Below are 19,530 nucleotides of genomic sequence, written 5' to 3'. Positions count from 1 at the left end.
ATCCACATTCTCCCCACCCCGTGTGCAAATGGTGCCCGAAGGGCACCATTTGTGCATGTCTTATTACAACAAAACAAAACATATATTTTACCTGTCACAACGATGCTCATCATATGTCCTCCATGTGCGCACGGTGCGCGAAGCGCATCGTGCGTTCATGGCCCATCTAGCGTAACGTGGGCACGCGGTGCGCGAAGCGCACCGCGTGCTCACTGTGCGCGCACGGTGCGCGAACTGCGTTAAGTGGGCGCGCACGCCACAAATGGCGTAAAGTAACTTAGCATTTAAAAAAACGTACAAATTCACTGAAAAAACCATAGATTTCACACACGTTATAGTTAGGAATTAGCATTTAAAAAACCTTGCAAATTCACTGAAAAAACCATATGTTTCACACATGTTATAGTTAGCTGGACATTGTACTGATAAAAAACCAATGAAATTCCCCCGTTATAGTTACTGTAGGCAACTATAACTCACGCAACCGTAATCCTCTGCTGATGACATATGTGTCTTTATGAAAAAAAAATATTTGTAATATATGTATAGCTAAAATTTAATGGAAGAAGACATGGGCAAATAAGTGTCTAAATACAGTATTAGCATCAGCAGAGGATTACGGTCGCGTGAGTTATAGTTGCCTACAGTAACTATAACGGGGGAATTTCATTGGTTTTTTATCAGTAAAATGTTCAGCTAACTATAACATGTGTGAAACCTATGGTTTTTTCAGTGAATATATATATATATATGTATATATATATATATATTGTGAGTTAGTGTAAAAGTATCTGAGTGGGTCTGTGAGTGATTGCATGAGTCTTTGGTGGATTAGTATCTGAGTGGGTCTGTGGGAGAGCGCATGAGAGTCTAAGATGGTCTGTGAGTGGGTGTGTGAGTGTCTGAGTGGGTATGCATTCTTCAATACTATGAACTATTAGTGCTGTACTGCATGTACATGTTGGTGTTTTATTCTTTTAGGTAGCGTCTGGCAAAGATCACTATTGTATTATATTTTTTACATTAACTTTAGTACATGAAGGTAGTTCATTTAGAGTTGTATGTTTTGTGTTGTTTCGTTCTGAGGTGTTGCTATGGAGGACTCTGTGTACATATATTCATAGGTTTTGCCTTTACTAACAATGCACCATTATGATCAAATTCTCACTTGTTCATGTTCAAATGTATTTTTGCCTCTGATAAGAGTCTATGCCAGCATTACAGAGTGCATGTAGAGGTTTCATGAAGATTCATGTAAATGCTTTATGTCCTGAGCAATCTTTTTCAGTCATAGTAGTGCTGGTTAGTAAGTACTGCAGTCCACTTCTGTACTGTAGGAGTATTTTCATGGATGCTCTTCGTCCAACTTCTAAATTCTTATTCATTTGTTTCCCTGAATATCTTACTGCAGAATTGATAAGTGGAGTGTGAAGAGTTGTTTTCATCTGGTCCTCTGTTCTAAACATATACACTGGTACTTGACTGCCTAACTAAATGTTTCAGATCACTTTTTGGGACTTATTTTTAGGCATATGTGCCCATATATGTGTTTCTTGTCAAGAGCTATGGCAATCCATCCCTACAATTTTAGAAAGATCGACAAAATAAAATCTTGTCCAAAATGATTCCATGATGATACTGATGCTTTCATGAAAGAAAATGAATCATGTGTGAAACTGTTTAATAGGCTTCTCTGTTTCTGCAAAAATATTAGAATTAATGTCATCTGAGTTTATAGAGAGGTCAATCGTTTCTTGATTGTTTTTGTTAGAACTCCTGCTCCAGGGCCACCACAAAAAAGATTAGCATGTATGGGAGCAATTTCTGGGCCTATGACTAGTCTGTTCTTCTGTAGAAGGTGTCGTCAACAGAAACAGAATTGTTTTGTGAGTAGGTATATTTCTAATTAGGTTTCTGACCAGGAGTTCTGTTCTTTTGGTTTCTTTTTTAATTAATCTCCACGAGGCTGCTATTCCATTATTGTTAGACATTGGGTTCCTGGTTGACTGGGGTGGCAGCCATGAGAAAAAAATAACCACAATCGTAGTCAGTGTAAGTAACAAACACCCTAGATTAACCTGTGGTATCTTGGCACAGAGCAGCCAGGCTTACCTTAAGAGGCAACTTGTAAAGTATTGGTGCAACACTTCAAACAGTAAAACAGTGAAAACACCACACAAAAAGAATCCACATCAGGTTAGAAAACAGTGCTTCATTTAATAAATAAAACAAGACCAAAACAACAAAAATCCAATAAGTAGAACTTGAGATATGAATTTTTAAAGAATATACTCTAAACTAGCACCTAGAAGCAATAAACGATTACTTTGGATATCTGGTTGTGTCAGACCGGTACACAGTCAAAAGTTCAGGCCAACCACGATGGAGCGCGGACTGAATACAGGGACCCAGTGAGGACCGCTGAAACAAAGTATCTTAATCATGGCTCCATCGACATCAAAGATGTAGGGTGCAGCCAAAGCGATGCATTGGTGTCAATCCATGTAGTGGCAGCAATGCGCCGGTTCTGATCCACTCAACAGGAGCTATGCGCCGGATCTGATCCACGCAACAGGAGCTATGCACCAGTTCTGATCCACACAACAAGAATGAAGCGCTAGTTCTGATTCACGCAACAGGAGCGATGCACTGGTTCGGATCCACACAATGGGGGTGATGCACCGGTTCGACAAAGGATGCAGGGTTTAGTTGGAACAAGCACGTTAGGCCCACTTCCAAGGGTCCACAACTGAGGTGGCCCCACTTCGCAGGGCAGACTCACAGATGACCAGGTGCAGAAGCAGGTAGGTTGGAAGTCTTTTATGTCCATGGGGCTTCAGATCAGGAGATCAGCCAGCTGGCCCCTGGAGTCACTCTGGGTTCAAGTGATGCAGGTACAATCCTTCTCACCCAGAAAGGAGAACAGCAGGCAGCAGGATAGCACAGCCAGGCAGGAGTCTATCAAAGCAGCAATCTAGCAGTGTGGCTGACCTTCAGCAGCACAACATTCCTTCTTCTTGGCAGAGTCTTCACAAGTCCAGAAGTGAACTGAAGTCATGGTGTCAGAGGTCTAGCACTTATACACAGTTGGGCCTTTGAAGTGAGGAGACTTCAAAGACAGGGCTTTAAAGTGCACAGAGGTCCTCCAACCTGCCCTGGCCCCAGATTCAGCCCTTTGTGTGGGAACAGGGCACAGCCTATTCAGGTGTCAGTGAGGCTAGGTGGTGAAAACACCACACAAAAAGAATCCACATCAGGTTAGAAACCAGAGCCTAATTTAATAAATAAAACAAGACCAAAACAACAAAAACCGAATAAGTAGAACTTGAGATATGAATTATGAAAGAATATACTGTAAATTAGCACTTAGTAGCAGAATACGATTACTTGGGATATCTGGTCGTGTCAGATCGGGGCAGTCAAAAGTTCAGGCCGACCATGATGGAGTGCGGACTGTATATAGGGAACCAGTGAGGCCCACTGAAAAAAAGTATTTTAATCCTGACCGCATAGACATTAAAGATGCAGGGTCCAGCCAAAGCGATGCATTGGTATCAATCCATATAGTGGCAGCGATGTGCCAGTTTTGATCCACGCAACAGGAGCGATATGCCGATTGTGATCCATGCAACAGGAGCGATACACCGGTTCTGATCCACGCAATAGGAGCAATGCGCCAGTTCTGATCCATGCAATAGAAGCAATGCACTGGTTGTGATCCACGCAACAGGAGTGATGCACCAGTTCTGATCCACACAACAGGAGCGATGCACTAGTTCTGATCCACACTATGGCGGTGATGCACCGGTTCAACAGAGGATGTATGGGTTAGGTTGGAACAAGCACCTTAGGACCTCTTCCAAGGGTCCAGGACTGGGGTGGCACCACGTGGCAGGGCAGACTCACAGATAGCCAGGTGCAGAAGCAGGTAGGTTGGAAGTCTTTTATTTCCCTGGGGCTTCAGATAAGGAGGTCAACCAGCTGGCCCCCGGAGTCACTCAGGGTTAAAGTGATGCAGGTCTAATCCTTGTCACCCGGGAAGAAAAACAGCAGGCAGCAGGATAGCACAGCCAGGCAGGAGTCCAGCAAAGCAGCAATCCAGCTGAGTGGCAGTCCTTATGCAGCACAGCAGCCCTTCATCTTGGCAGAGTCTTCACAAGTTCAGAAGTGTACTGAACTCATGTTGTCAGAGGTCTAGTAGTTATACGCAGTTGGGCCTTTGAAGTGAGGGAGACTTCAAAGACAGGGCTTTCAAGTGCACAGAGGTCCTCCCTTCCTGCTCTGGCCCCAGACTCACAACAGGGGGGTATGCAGCCCTTTGTGTGGGAACAGGACACTGCCTATTAAGGTGTCAGTGAGGCTGAGTCCAGCTCCTCCCTCCCATCCTCCCAGGATAGCCTATCAAGTCACACAAAAGCTCCCATTGTGTGTGGCTGTCTAGGGGGAAATACACAAGGCCCAGCTGTCAACACCTCAGACTGATCAGAGACAGGCAGCAGGTACCCAATGGCTAAAGTAAGAAAATGCCAACTTTTTTAAAGTGGCATTTTCAGAATTGCAATTTGAAATCTGACTTCACTATAAGTTCTAATTTTAAATTGTGATCCCAGAGACACCAGATTTGGAAGTCTTATCTCTTCCCAATTGGAAATTACATGTATAAAATGTAATACAGCAATCCCAATGTTATCCTATGGGAGAGATAGGCCTTGCAGTATTGAAAAATGACTTTTCACTACCAGGACATGTAAAACGCAAAAGTACATGTCCTGACTTTTAAATACAAGTGCTCAGAGTCCCAAAGCCAACAAAAATGAGGTCGTAAAAACTGGACGAAGAAGCATAAAGTTTGGCGTAACCCTGCAGAGAGGGCCATTTTTCAAGAATTATGATGTGGAAGATCCTTAGGGTGGTCTTCCCGCCACCATTTTGCCTGCTTACCTCCACTTTTTGCTATAGCTTTTTGTTGGCCTTATGTTTCTGAGCAGTTTGCCACTGCTGAACACTGCTAAAGAGTGTGTGCTTCTCCTCTAAATATGGTGACATTGGTTTATACCTGATTGGCATATTTAATTTACTTATAAGACCCTTATAAAGTAGTATACCATATACCCAGGGTCTGTATTCTAAATGTTACTAGTGGGCAGCAGCATTGATTGTACCACCCACACAAGAACTTCAAATAAATGGGAGCAACAGAGGGATAATAGCCAGGTCACTCTCCACTCACTGATCCATACACAAATGACCTTATTACATAGAACACTACAAACTTTCAAAGTTATTTTAATCCCGAGGAAGGGGGTGGTTTTGTAATATATCTAACCCTAGGTCAGGCTCCACTTATTTATCAGGTGTGCCCAACTCTAAGTGTTCTGCGTTCTAAACATTTAGAGTTTGTCAACCCACCACGTACATACTCACATCACAAATAGAGAAGGAAAAAAGGTGTGAGAGGTCAGAAAGTACCTCACGTAAGCATCACCCAAGGAGCTACTGGTTGTTACTCACCAGTTGGCTCATGTTGTCATCATCAGTAACTTTCATGACCAAAACGGAATAGGGAAAGTGAGATATTTATGCCTACATCTTAAGAATGTGTGAGAAAAGGTGAAGAAAAGTAGGGTGGTGATGATTATATCAACCATCAGCCTTCTGGACCCCGTAACGTGCAAAAAAAAAACACTTTTCCAAGCTAAAATGAGTTGTGGCTCACTTTTATTTACTTACCACAGTGACTGCACTCAGATTAAAAAGAACGGCATGTTTAGACCATCTTATTTGGAACTGCCGACATGTTTTGTTGCCTTGCAAATTTTTGGCAATTTCATCAGGCCTCGGGACGCATGTTCACCTTGCTGATACTTGAAAAACAATCAAGTGGTTGCCTGGTGGACTCATACCAGCAACACACTCACACAGGGGAACAAAAGCTAATTTTAACTACGTTTCCCCATCAGGTAAACTTCAGCCAACAGTCGCCAGCCGCTTTACCAGTAGTCTGGGCATCAACCGCCTTCCATGACCCAAGTAGTTAGATGGTTTGATATAAAGTGCTCTAAAGCACACAAGGATTTCCTAAAACTCCTGCACGAAATACCTCGGTGTCTGGATAAGTTCAAATGGGCCAGGGCAATCTACAGCTCGACCTGTGAGGAGCGTAAGATCCAGCTGAAAGAAGGGGCCTGGGAAAACCCCCTGACTGTCAGTATGCAGCGAGACAGTGTCGCCTTTTGGAGAGTGATAAATTGTCCCCTCTTTCATAGCGACCAAATCAGGCAACCACTATTACACCACAAGCTTGTCTCAAGCACTTCAAGGCCATCTATAATCAAGAGGAAGAATCTATTGAGATGAAGGGCAACAGGGATGGTCACAAAATTGTTTTCCAACTGGCTGAGGCCACACAGTCATCTCCTGCCTACCCTCTAATCAAGCCCCTGGGCCTGATGTAGTGCCAGGGGACCTCTTTAAATCCTCTGTCAATTTGTGGGCCCCTTTAATAACCTTGCATCTAAACTCAGCTGTTAAAGGCCCTCTTCCACCAACTTGGTGTCAATCAGTCCTAGTTCCAATCTTTAAGAAGGCCAATAGGTCAGACCCAGTTTGTTTCAGGCCCATATCGCTCATTCGAGGTGGAAATTATCGGTCGGGTCCTGTTGGATCACCTCTCAACCTAGGTTGAGGAGCACGGCATTCTCTATGACCTTTAATACAGGTTCAAGCCAGTCGGGGGTACCAATGAGCAAAATTTGAATCTCTAACTGCTTATGTGTAAGTACAGCAGGGTCAAAAGGGGGCCAATCCATCTGTCCTTCATGGGCCTCAGCTCTGCTTTTGATAGAGTTAAGCACTCTAAGCTGTGGTCCATGATGGACCAGATGGTAATAGAGACCGCATTAATCCATTTTTTGCATGATTTGCACAGGGACAGGGACCTCACAGCTTCTGTCAGATATGGGCCTAATGGTGAATACACACAGCACTTTAAATTGAAGCATGGGGTTCGCCAGAGCTGTATTTTAGCGCCATTTTTATATATTTTTTTGTTATCAATCAACTAGAACTAGTATTGACTGAACCTGATTTGGATGTCTCCAAAGCTGGTGGCCCCTCAAACCCTGCTCTGCTTTATGCAGATGACACTGTTTGAATTGAACGGTCCAGGGGTTACAGAGACTTCTAAATCTTTTTATTGATTTTATGAACAGCCTTGATCTATCCACCAATTTTTCTAAATCACACTTGATGAAGTTTGTCTGACCTAGAACAAAAACTATGGCATTTTCAGCAGAAGACCACCATATTAGCCAAGTTGAGAAGTTTGGAATTTGGGTGTTCAATTAGACTCTGGCCTCAATTGCCATTCGTTTATAGCCCATAGCGTGATGGCTTTCAATAGGGCTAAGTTTAGCATAGGAGATCTCTGCCGTCAGCTTGGGCGCAACTACATAAAATCAGTCTTGGAAATTTTCAAGGCTAAGTTCATTCCAATAGCCAGCTATGGATGCTGTATCTGGGGATATAGGCCTGTCGTTTCAAATCAAACAGCTGAAAACAAATTTCTCAGGGGACTCCCCAAAGCACACTCTTCGAAATTGTGCACGAAGAGCTGGGTTTGGGCTATATTATTGATCAGATTTGACTCTGTCCCCTGAAGCTCTGGCTTTGAGTTTGAACAAAGGAGGAGTTAGGTCTTATCAGACTGATCAGGCAAGATTTCATGAATATGGATAACTTTCCTTGAACCCATGGCTGGCCTATAGCTCCTCTAATATGAAATCTTTAGGGAGACCCAAACTTTATACCAATCCAAGTAGTATAGCTGAACCCAATCATAGTTGGGTCAATGATGCGTTCAGAGACAAGATGGCAGCAGACCGCGAGGTCGTAGCACTACACAAACATTCTGTGCGTCATGCGATACTGGTGAAAATTGTTAGTGGATTGGAGCCCTATCTTACTTGGAATCTGTCCAACCTCCAGCGACGTCTTTTGACATGTTTTAGGCTTAATTTATTCCCACGACCATTGCCTTCTAATCACAGCTGTTTCAAGGACTCGATGATGCCCTTGTGTAATTGTGATAATGTCTCAGCTAATGACACTTTACACATTGCCAAGATTTTCCCGAAATACTATCATTTGCGATTTAAACTTATATGCCCACTCCTAAAGCCTATTAATTTTATTCAAGTCAGACGTGCATTATTGTATCTACAGTTTTTAAATGCACTCACAGTCTTTTTTTTTCACGTTACTTCTCTGGGGTTCTAAAGCAATTGAAATTTTAACTTGGGCTGATTTTGAGCTCTATGTTTTGTTTTATAATGTGTCTTTTATGATTTGTTTTTCGAATAAAGAATATTGATTGATTAATATGAGTTAGTGCTTTATTTTCAGATAGTACTGCTCGGAAGTAGGGAGCAAGGATTGCCTCTTTCTGTTTCTCTGCTGGGCTGTCTGAATGTAAAGCACTAATGAGTTAAATGAATTCATTTTACGCCCTGAACTCGCATAAAAGAGGTGGGCTCTGTGCTGCGCCAGGATAGCCTATCATGATACAGACAACCCCTAGTGATGAACCACAAGTGGCTCACAAAACTTGAAACAGTTTGGCTACTGTTCTAAAACCATGTCCAATCTAAAGATTAAATATTGTGTTTTTAATTACGAGTAAGTACAATTCCTCAGCTTTGTACATGCATATTTTTAACTTGTAGGTGTGCTCATTTCCTCAATCCTGCATGAAGATTAGATTTGAGGAAATGCACACTTTAGTTACGGCAGAAGCAGCTTGGAGATTTGAGCTTTAATACAGGTTTCCCTACTGATCGAACATAATAACTGGACACATCCATAGTTCCCTGTGTGTCACCTCAGCGGTGTTTCTGTATTCATTATATTTACAAAAATAGAGAGGCAAATAACAAAAGATTTTACAACGATAAACACAATCAATGTCGTTATCAATAACATAAATATGATGCAAGAGGTCTTTTGTTCTTTTTATAGTCTTGGACTTCGTTTATTCATTCTGTCTCATAAGGAATGGACAATTCTGCACAGCCAACATGTTTCGCACACAATGCGGGCTTCTTCAGGGCGTAGTAAGACTGGCTAGTTCCCACAACTGACAGATATCTTCTTGTGGTGTAGTGTTCCACGTTGGTCTGGTCCAAATCACAATTAATTGTGCATGTCACATGCACTTGTTCGAACCAACTGTCCAACCTTTAACTTTAGCTTTTTCGAACCTCACATTTGGCAAACGTGTGGTGTTGAAGTGTATAACGAATCATCTGTATTCATGCCTTCATATTTGTGTTTTAAGCGCACGGACTAGAAATTCTTATGTGTGTGTCTATGCTTCTTAAATGTTGTTTGAAGGGTGAATTGTTAAGGATGTATGTGCGTTGATAACAGCTCAGAAGAGCAGTGTCTGTGTGGTCAGCATGTGTGAGAAGCACAGTCAGATCACCACACACACACATTCACACACACGCATGCATGCACACACACACACATGCACCAAGAGATCCGTGTACCTGTTTTTTGTCATGCATTTAGTGGGAGACATTTGTAAATTGATGTTTGTGCATTGGTGTGGGTGCATCTATTTATTGATATTAAGAGCCACTTGTGCATGTATGTGCATGGGCATTTTAGGGGGAAGGGTAGGGAATTGATAGTTGTGTGGTTCTGTAGGAGAGCGACCTGTGTGTGGTTTTTGGGAGCTAGCAATGTGTGTGGTTGCAATCAATGTACATGTGTCTTCTAAGGAACATTCACAAAGAATCTCATCCCTTCAGACGTAGACAGATACATATATTCCAGTTTGTGTGTTCACAATCATGCAGGCGTTATTGTGATTTTCACTGAGGTAGCAAAAGAACACCATTAAGAATTTGTAAATAATTATCTTTCAGCCCTCTCTGGTGACCTGGATTTTTGTATGGCATGTAATACTGGTGTGACTACATAAACAATATTAATTTATCGTGTTAATTTTCATGATTGTTCCAGCCATTTCAAGACTATACAGGGAGCATTGAATTAATACTTGATAGATAATCTGTCTTTCAAGTTAAATATTACTATGCTTCAGAAATATAACAAAGACACCACAATGCTCGTTGACTTGCTTAGATCGTCATACATAGTTAACTAATACATTTATTTTGGGTGCAACAATCAAACTTTAAAATACACTGAAACACGTTTTCTATAGTACAAGGAAAAGAAATGTCATATGCATTAAATAGTAATATGACGTTATTGTGGGTGGACAAAATGACACCTATTTGTCCAAACGACTAGCAGATAAGGTGACACTGCAAACACCACAGTGATTGAAGTGGCAGTCTTTGACAGTTCGAGCACCAGTCTCGTGTTCAGGAAACCCAGATCTCTAAGCAAGGGTCAAAGGCATTTTACCCTAAGAACAGTGGTGGCCCCTCTGCTATGGCGGAGGAACGTTGCCCCACTGCTCTTGGAGCAGTGTAAAAGGAAAAATAGAATGCTAATAAAAGAAGTTATTATCATTTTATTTTTTGTATCTTACATGCACGTTAGGCAGGGTGGGGCTGGGCTCCTGTGATGTCGAGGGAAGGGAAGTGTTTGCTGCACCTTAAGTGCGCATGACAGTTTTGAAACTGAGATTGGACTGGCTGGGGGCCTGTAGTAGGGTGTCTATCCCAGACCATAGAAATGCAAAGCTGTAACCAAATTCACTGACCTGGCCCTTATACTAGCAAAATAGTCCATCACCATGAGATGGAAGTCTCAACACCCATCTCCACAATCACCACCTGGAAACAAACAGTTGAATACTGGGCAGAGCACTGCCCTTAGACGTAGAGAACAGAGAGCTGAGACGGCACATTACAGTAGAGCAGTGAGAAGAACTGCTTCATAGATTTAACAAATATGGAAAAGATGATGAGCACCCTCATTGAACTGTGCCCTCTTGAGATGTGAAGACTAACATAGAAGTAGCCTCCCCTTCAATTAGGCCTGCCCTACTCTTGACCCTATGGCCTTCCCTCCTATCTAGCCTTGTGATAGCACCTAAACCCTCCAAAACACACAGGAGAAGTTGCAGCTCTCCTGTCTGATCTATGCGGTTTTTATTATACTTTCTTATTACTAGTCTGTAAATGAAAACTGAAAACCAATAAAATATGTTTAATAAAATTAAGCAATTTGGTACAGGCATGAAGGGATATCATAATAATAGGAGGATATTGGGTAATGGTCGCATTAATGGCAACCCACAATTGAAATGTCAGCCATAATGTTCGAGTGAGGCTGGTCCAAAAATATACAGCTGGTTAGATTATGTGTAGACCATTGTTAAATGCATGATGCTACAATGGGTCTGATTTTTGTTCCGCCATTGCAGACATGCAAGCTATGCGCCCGATTGACTAACTTAAGACAAAATCCTAAACTTACTACCATTTTGGTATTCACAGAAGGCACTTACTCATTTTGGTATTCACAGAAGGCGCTAACTCATTTCGGTATTCACAGAAGTTAGGAGTCCTAACTATAGGACTCGTAAATGCCTTCTGTGAATATTGAAAGTCTTGACGTTAGGATTTTTCTCAGTTTAGGAGTAGTAAAGTTAGGACTCCTAACTTTAGTACTCCTAAATGCCTTCTGTGAATACCGAAAGTCTTAAAGTTAGGATTTTTCTCAGTTTAGGAGTAGTAAAGTTAGGAGTCCCCAACCCTGATCATTTTTGGATTGTCACAATCTGACCCCCCCCCCCCCCTTCCTGTGTCCCCCGAGCTGCAGGTATCAGATTTCCAATCCCCTGGTTAAAAGACTCAGGGGCATATTATCAACAGATTGTGATAATTATCGCAAATCGCGCACAGCGCGTATTTATTTATCGCAGTCTATCGCTGGATTACATCGCCGTGTTAGCGGCATATGAGCAACGCTTTGCTCAGAGGCAATGTAAAATCCAGCGATAGCAGTGAAAACCAGCAATAGCGTGAGAAATCCAGCAATAATTTTACTGCACTAATGAAAAGCTTGCTAATAGGCAAGTGTGGACTTAACCTAACAATCCACCTCTCATTGACAAGATGGTTAAGTCAAGTTTTTATCAGGTGTTAAATTCCAGCGATAACCACGGATAGCGCAACTTTTTTTATCGCTTCGCGGGTCCGGGACTGCATTGAAAATAGAGGAAAGTTGTGTTTGCCACTGTTTCCATGTAGTTTTAGTGAGGAATGCCCACTTTGCATGTCATTAGCTTAAATATCGCTGACATGCAAAGCGGCAAAAAAAATGGGTGCTATCTAAGAAAACAAGCATTAAAGCATGTTAGCGAGTCCTTGTTAATAGTGCGATAGAAAAATCGACGCTTTTTCGGCGATATGTGCCGAAAAAGCGGCGATACGTCTCTTGATAATATGCCCCTCAGTTCAATTCACCAATACGAATTAAAAATCTACTTGGCTGGCCACTCATACACAATCTACTGAGTATTACTGTATGGGTGGTGTTTACTGGTCACGATTAGTTTCACTGAATGAGTTCAGGGACACAGTGAAACTGCAAACCCTCCTTTATAAATTAATAACACATTCAAAACAGCAGTAAAAAACAGGCAACACGTTTAGAATGTTTTTTTTTACGAAAATCCAAGTCTAACACATAAATACAACCAGTAATCACACCGAATGAGAAAGTAAATGCAGAAATACATGACATGGCCAGCAAAAATAATATATTCCTAACATGATTAGCAAATTCCTAGCATCCCTACACCCTTGCGCTACTTCTATGCACTATGCTAAAATGTAGCAGAAGCAGAAAATAGCAAGCCTACAAATCGAGTTTCTTAAAATGGATCACACAGCATACCTTCTCTCAGTAAAAATAGCTGTTTAGCTATTATCTATCACAGCCCTAGCCCGAGAATGATAAGCAGTGCCTGGCTGAAGGGCACCACTCTCCACAGGTCCCAAAGCAGCCCTGTCCTGAGTCTGGTTGTTCCTGTAAACTGGCGTGACCTCTGGCTCGATATTTTTATCACTAAGCAATCCAATTAAATGTCAGATACCTGGGTTTTGATAGTATCTGATCGCCAATTTTATCTTAGTTTTATCAAATAAAATAGCACTTGGAGACACTAAAGTCTCAGCAAGACAAAAGAAATGGTGAAAAATGTGGCATCTCTATTTGCATTTAGATGATTTTACCTTATAACTTAAAGAACCGTCTATACTGTTATGGAAGCAATCATAATAAAAATAACAAAAATATGTCAGCCAGGTTAGGAAGCAACAATTATACTAACACTTCTGCATGAGTCTAAAACTTCACACTTTCCAATATAGGAGTCTGCCTGCAAGCATGTAATAACAATAGAAGATGTCTAAACTGGCCTTGTCACAGTGTTCACAAAAAGGAGACAGCCCTCTAATTACTAGTTGGCTTAAAAGCAGTGTTAAACTTACTAGCTACCATTAGAATTGGCATGTTCTTACCACCCTTATTATTTGTAAGCATGTTTAATTTAGACTCAAAGAAATTCAATATTGATGATTCAGTTGTGTGCCTTGTACTTCTTTGGTAGACATTTAAAATAAATTGTTGCTTTCCTGTTTTGAATGTCAATAGCAAATGCTGGATATCTTGATGGTCACAAGTCAATTCTCTGATTTTACAATTTAAATCAATATGCACCCAAATTGTTTGCCTCCACTTATTCCCTCCCCAGCTTTTCTAGCTCTTGATCCTCTCACTGCTGAAATAATACAGGTTGTGTAGCCCACACTATGGCTGAGCTTTTGATTTTTCCTTTGCCGGTTTTTCCGCCCGTGTTTTTGTCGCCGCTCCCGCTAAGTATTGTATTTTATTGCTACGTATTGTATTCTGTTCTTGTATTTTGTATTTTGCCTTGTCTCTGTGCTCATTGTACTGCCCGTTTTTGTCCTGTGTACCTGCCCCCTCGCCCGTTTTTCCCGCACTCCTTTCCCCCCGCTCCCCGCCGCTGCTCCCCTGCGGCCCCGCCCCCTTTTTCTTTCTGTACCCCCAATCGCCGCCCCGCTCCCGCCTCCCAGCTGCTCCTCCCTCCCACTTCGCCATTTATGGCGGAGTCCACGCGTACGCGCAGCGAGTACACGCAGCGGGCGCGCCGATTGTGCCTGGACCGTGCCCAGCGCCATGACCCCTGGCCCCCGAAGATGACAGCCCACACGACGGACTTACGATGCCGCCACCCTCAACGCACTCAAACCCGGCCGGAACCCCACCTGCTACCGAGCCACCCCGAAACGCACCCACGGACCCTTCACCTGCCAAGCCTGCAATTTCACCTGCCTCCGGACCTGCACCGCACCCGCCAAGCCGACGAGCACCAGCAACAACCACCTCAAGTGCATCCTGCTCAAAACCCGCTCCGTCCACAGACACGCCGTCGAACTCTGGAACCTGCTTGACACAACATCACCAGACGTCGCCTTCCTCACGGAAACCTGGATGACGCCTCCTCAGCGCCCGACATCGCCATAGCCATCCCGGACGGATACAAGATCACCCAGAAGGACCGCGTAAACCAGACCGGAGGAGGCATCGCCATCGTCCACAAGAACACCATCCGCATCACGACAAACCCCGACGACACATTCACCGCCGCCGAGCACCGCCACTTCCAGATACACACCGACCCAAAGACCACCCTCAGAGGCACTCTCATCTACAGACCCCCGGGACCACGCACACAATTCAGCGGAGACATCGCAGACTTCATCAGCCCGCACGCCCTCGCCTCCTCAGACTACATCCTCCTAGGGGACCTCAACTTCCACCTGGAGAACAACAATGACAGCAACATCACCACCCTTCTGGACAACCTCGCCAACCTCGGACTCAAGCAACTGGTCAACACCCCCACCCGCTACGCCGACCACACGCTTGACCCAGTCTTCTCCTCCAGCAAGTACATCTCCTTCAGCCACTCCACCGGACTCCATTGGACTGACCACAGCTGCGTCCACTTCAGCTTCAGGAGAACCACGACCCACCACCACCCGCAACAGGTTCCCCGCAGGAGCTGGAGCAAGATCACCGCCGACCAGCTCACCACCTCCCTCAGACGGAACCCTCCCGCCAGCGCAACGGACCCCAACGTAGCAGCCGCATCTTCACACAGTGGCTCACCGACTGCGCAGATGACCTCGCACCACTGAAGACCCCTCCCAGCAGACCCGGCAGCAAGAAAGCCTCTTGGTTCACCGACGAACTCAAAAACTCCAAGAAGAACTGCCGCACCCTCGAGAAAGCCTGGCGCCACGACCAGACCACAGAAAACATGACTGCCCTCAAGAACGCCACCCGCATACACCACCAGCTGATCCGCACCACCAAAAGGTCAACACTCAAAGAACGACTGGAAAACAACACCCACAACAGCAAGGAACTCTTCAGCATCGTCAAAGAGTTCTCCAACCCCAGCGCCGGAAACAACGACATCACCCCCTCGCAAGACCTCTGCGACTCACTCGCCTCATTCTTCCACCGCAAGATCGTCGACATACACAACAGCTTCGGCGCACCAACCACGCACCCAACCACCGAACCAACGCCCCCCACCACCACCCTCTGCAACTGGACCCCGGTCAGCACCGAAGACACCACCCGCACGATGAACACCATCCACTCCGGTTCACCAACCGACCCCTGCCCCCACCACGTCTTCAACAAGGCCGACTCCATCATCGCACCCCAACTCCGGGACATCATCAACGTCTCCTTCACCACCGCCACCTTCCCGGAGAGCTGGAAGCATGCAGAGCTCAGCGCCCTACTGAAGAAACCAACAGCGGACCCCACTGACCTCAAGAACTTCCGCCCCATCTCGCTCCTCTCTTTTCCTGCCAAAGTCATCGAGAAGACCGTCAACAGACAGCTCGCCGCCTTCCTCGAGACGAACGGATCCCTCGACCCCTCGCAGTCTGGTTTCCGAGCCAACCACAGCACCGAGACTGCCCTGATCGCAGCCACCGATGACATCAGATCCCTGCTCGACAACGGGGAAACAGCGGCCCTCATCCTCCTGGACCTCTCTGCGGCGTTCGACACTGTCTGCCACCGCACCCTAGTACAGCACCTCAGCAACATCGGAATCCAAGAGAAGGCACTGGAGTGGATCATCTCGTTCCTCGCCGGAAGAACCCAGAGAGTCTGCCTCCCCCCGTTCAGATCCAAGGCCACCACAGTCATCTGCGGCGTACCACAAGGATCATCACTCAGCCCGACCCTCTTCAACGTCTACATGAGCCCTCTCGCTGCCATCACATGCCAACACAACCTCAACATCATCTCCTACGCCGACGATACCCAACTGATCCTCTCCCTCACCAACGACCCGCCACCGTCAGAGCCAGCCTACACGAAGGGATGAAAGACGTCGCTGAGTGGATGAAGAACAGCCGCCTGAAACTGAACTCAGACAAGACGGAAGTCCTCATCCTGGGATCAGCCCCCTCCGCCTTGGAAGACTCCTGGTGGCCCCCTGCCCTGGGCACCACTCCCAAGCCAACGGACCACGCACGCAACCTGGGCTTCATCCTGGACTCCTCCCTCTCGATGACCAGACAAGTCAACGGCGTCTCATCATCGTGCTTCAACACCCTGTGCATGCTCCGTAAGATCTTCCGATGGATCCCCACCGAAACCAGGAAGACGGTCACCCAGGCACTCGTCACCAGCCGACTGGATTACGGAAACACCCTCTACGCCGGAACCACAGCCAAACTACAGAAAAGACTCCAGCGCATACAGAACGCCTCTGCACGACTCGTCCTGGACATCCCCCGACACAACCACATCTCCGGCCACCTGAGAGACCTGCACTGGCTTCCCGTCAGCAAGAGGATCACGTTCAGACTCCTCACCCACGCACACAAGGCTCTCCACGACCTGGGCCCCAAGTACCTCAACAACCGCCTGACTTTCTACACGCCCACCCGCCAGCTACGATCGACCAGCCTCGCCTTCGCCACCGTACCACGCATTCGAAGAGCCACCGCCGGAGGAAGATCCTTCTCCTACCTGGCGGCCAAGACATGGAACTCCCTCCCCATCCGCCTTCGGCTGACCCAGGACCATCTCTCCTTCAGGAAGCAACTCAAGACCTGGCTATTCGAGCAGTAGCGGACCCCTCCCCCCAGCGCCTTGAGACCCTACCGGGTGAGTAGTGCGCTATACAAATGCTGGGATTGGATTGGATTGGATTGGATATGGAGTGGATTTATAGCTCAAGTTTCTTGAAAATTAGAGAGTGGGGTTGGCTATAAAATCACGACAAATAAGGCCAGCCATCTAGCAACGTATATTTTTTTAGTTGTCTGTTCTGTAGCATCAACACCCCTGTCGTTATTGAACTTTTTCATTCTCTCAGTATTTTTAGTTGAGAGGTTTCTTATAAACATTGTCTTTCTAAGATGACATCTTAGTTCCTTAATGTACTGCTAGAGTTTATGCAACCCCCCGTAGTCATATTGTTCTTTAGCCTTGGTAAATTGGTTGGTACAATGCATCATTCTGCACTACAACAATTGTATTGGACACTCTCTTACTACAAAGCCATCCAGACACTTGCTATGCTGTGCCTTTAGTGTACTTTCATATTTAAACCATTACGCACAACATTAGTATCAGGCTTTTTCACACTGGTCAACCTCTTACTTAATAAATCTCACTTTCTACCAACATTATCTGAGCTAAATGCAGTTTTGGGTGGCAAGCGCCTCAACTAAAAGGTTGTTGCCTTACACGTACTTTTGTAACCTCTATTCCTAGCCTTTCCATGCTCACCACAGGGGTCCACGTGATTTTCCAGCGCTCTGTAGCCCTCCATAAAGCCTCCTTGTCTTGTTGTTTTCCACTCCAGTATTAGCAAGGAATTCTAGAAAAGGTTAGTCACTTGGAACAACTTAATTAAGATCACCAAAATGTGTAAATAGTTAATGGAGATTATCCTTATTTAGAATGTCATATGGACACTCTAAGGCATAGGTGGCGGTCAAATCTAAGTTTAGCACGTTCAAAAGTCTGCCAACCTTCATCCATTGTACAAAGCAAACCCACCCCCATCCGATGAGGTGAGAGAGAACAAATGAGCAGGCACATCTAATTTCAACCCTTGTCTCAAAGAGTTAGCAAAGATGCTTTCAAACGGTTACTCAACAACAAAAGTGTATCCACATGGGGCCTTCACATCGGGCTCCGCATGGTTCGTAGTCGCTATTGCCAGTTCTTAGTACCTCTCAATCCTATCCTCCCGAGGCGAATCATGGTATTTCTGATACTCCTGTCTTCAGATATGGAAGTGACAATTAATGAGAGTCTAAAGATCAGTTGATCAGGGACTACATTTGGACCTTGTCTTCACATTGTTGCTTGTGGTCATTTTAGTTGCCAATCTTGGTGCTCCTGGTTTGCTTCTGGAATGTAGGAACAACTTGTTTAAATATTGAGGGGCAAGTTTCCTGCAGTGCAGTACTTACTTACTTTCTGCTTATGAGGCGATCAGCTTAGTCCTTTTAAACTGCGTAAGTGCTTCATCTTTTTTTCCAGACTGCTATGTCTTCCTCACCACTTGGTGACCTGTGCATAATAGACTCCTCTGCTGGGTCAGACTTTGACTCTTCCCAAGCCACGTGGTCTTTTAATCTACCGAAAATCAAGGCTTCTAGCATTAGTGGTGGACTGTTTGTAAATTTATCCTGTCTGTCATCCCCTTCACAGTCTGAGGCCCATAGGGGTCATTGGCCGCTGTTTCTGTTGACCAGGTGTGTACTCTCTTCGATCATTGCTATTAGACTGGGGATTTGGTGGGGAAGGCCCTATCACTGCATTATGTGTGTCCTTTGCCATACTTTAGGGATATGATTAGTTATGTCTTGACACCATTACATGTACCAGTTCACCAATTTATTCTGTGAAATATCTTCAATAAAATCCTCAGTCCAAATGTAAGGCAAAGGTTTTCAGCTGATCGGAGAGGGCAAATGCTGCTTTGGGACTGAACTTGATAATAGTGTGGCACTTTTCCAGTACATCTGCTATCCTCTTCACCTCCACGAGCTGAATGTTAGGTTTTTGTGACTCGGCGAAAACGGACATAAAGTCCAAAGTTTCAGAAGTAGCATTTATTGCCCCAAGGACAGGGATGCCCGGTGTGAAGCCATGAAAGATTTGCGTTTGCTTGTTAAGTCCTCTTTGGCCAGGCATTTCTCCCCCACCATTTTGAAACACCTTAGCTGAAGAAGTATCCAGAGATGTTCAGCCCACCAGATCTTTCTTCTGACCTTTCCTGCATCCCAAACCCTTTCAAGCCTCCAGGGTCCTGTAACTGACATACCTTTCCGTCAAGCTGCTGATAAGGCTAGGATTATTGGTACCATTTATTGGAATCCAAACCTTCATTAGGTATGGAGCTTAACAGGTTCCTCTATACTACAGCAGGAAACTTGTTCAGAAGTGTGTGTGGTCTACAAGGAG

This window comes from Triturus cristatus, chromosome 6 (assembly GCF_964204655.1).
Source record: "Triturus cristatus chromosome 6, aTriCri1.1, whole genome shotgun sequence".
NCBI lineage: Eukaryota > Metazoa > Chordata > Amphibia > Caudata > Salamandridae > Triturus > Triturus cristatus.
Note: the sequence above shows the minus strand (reverse complement) of the source record.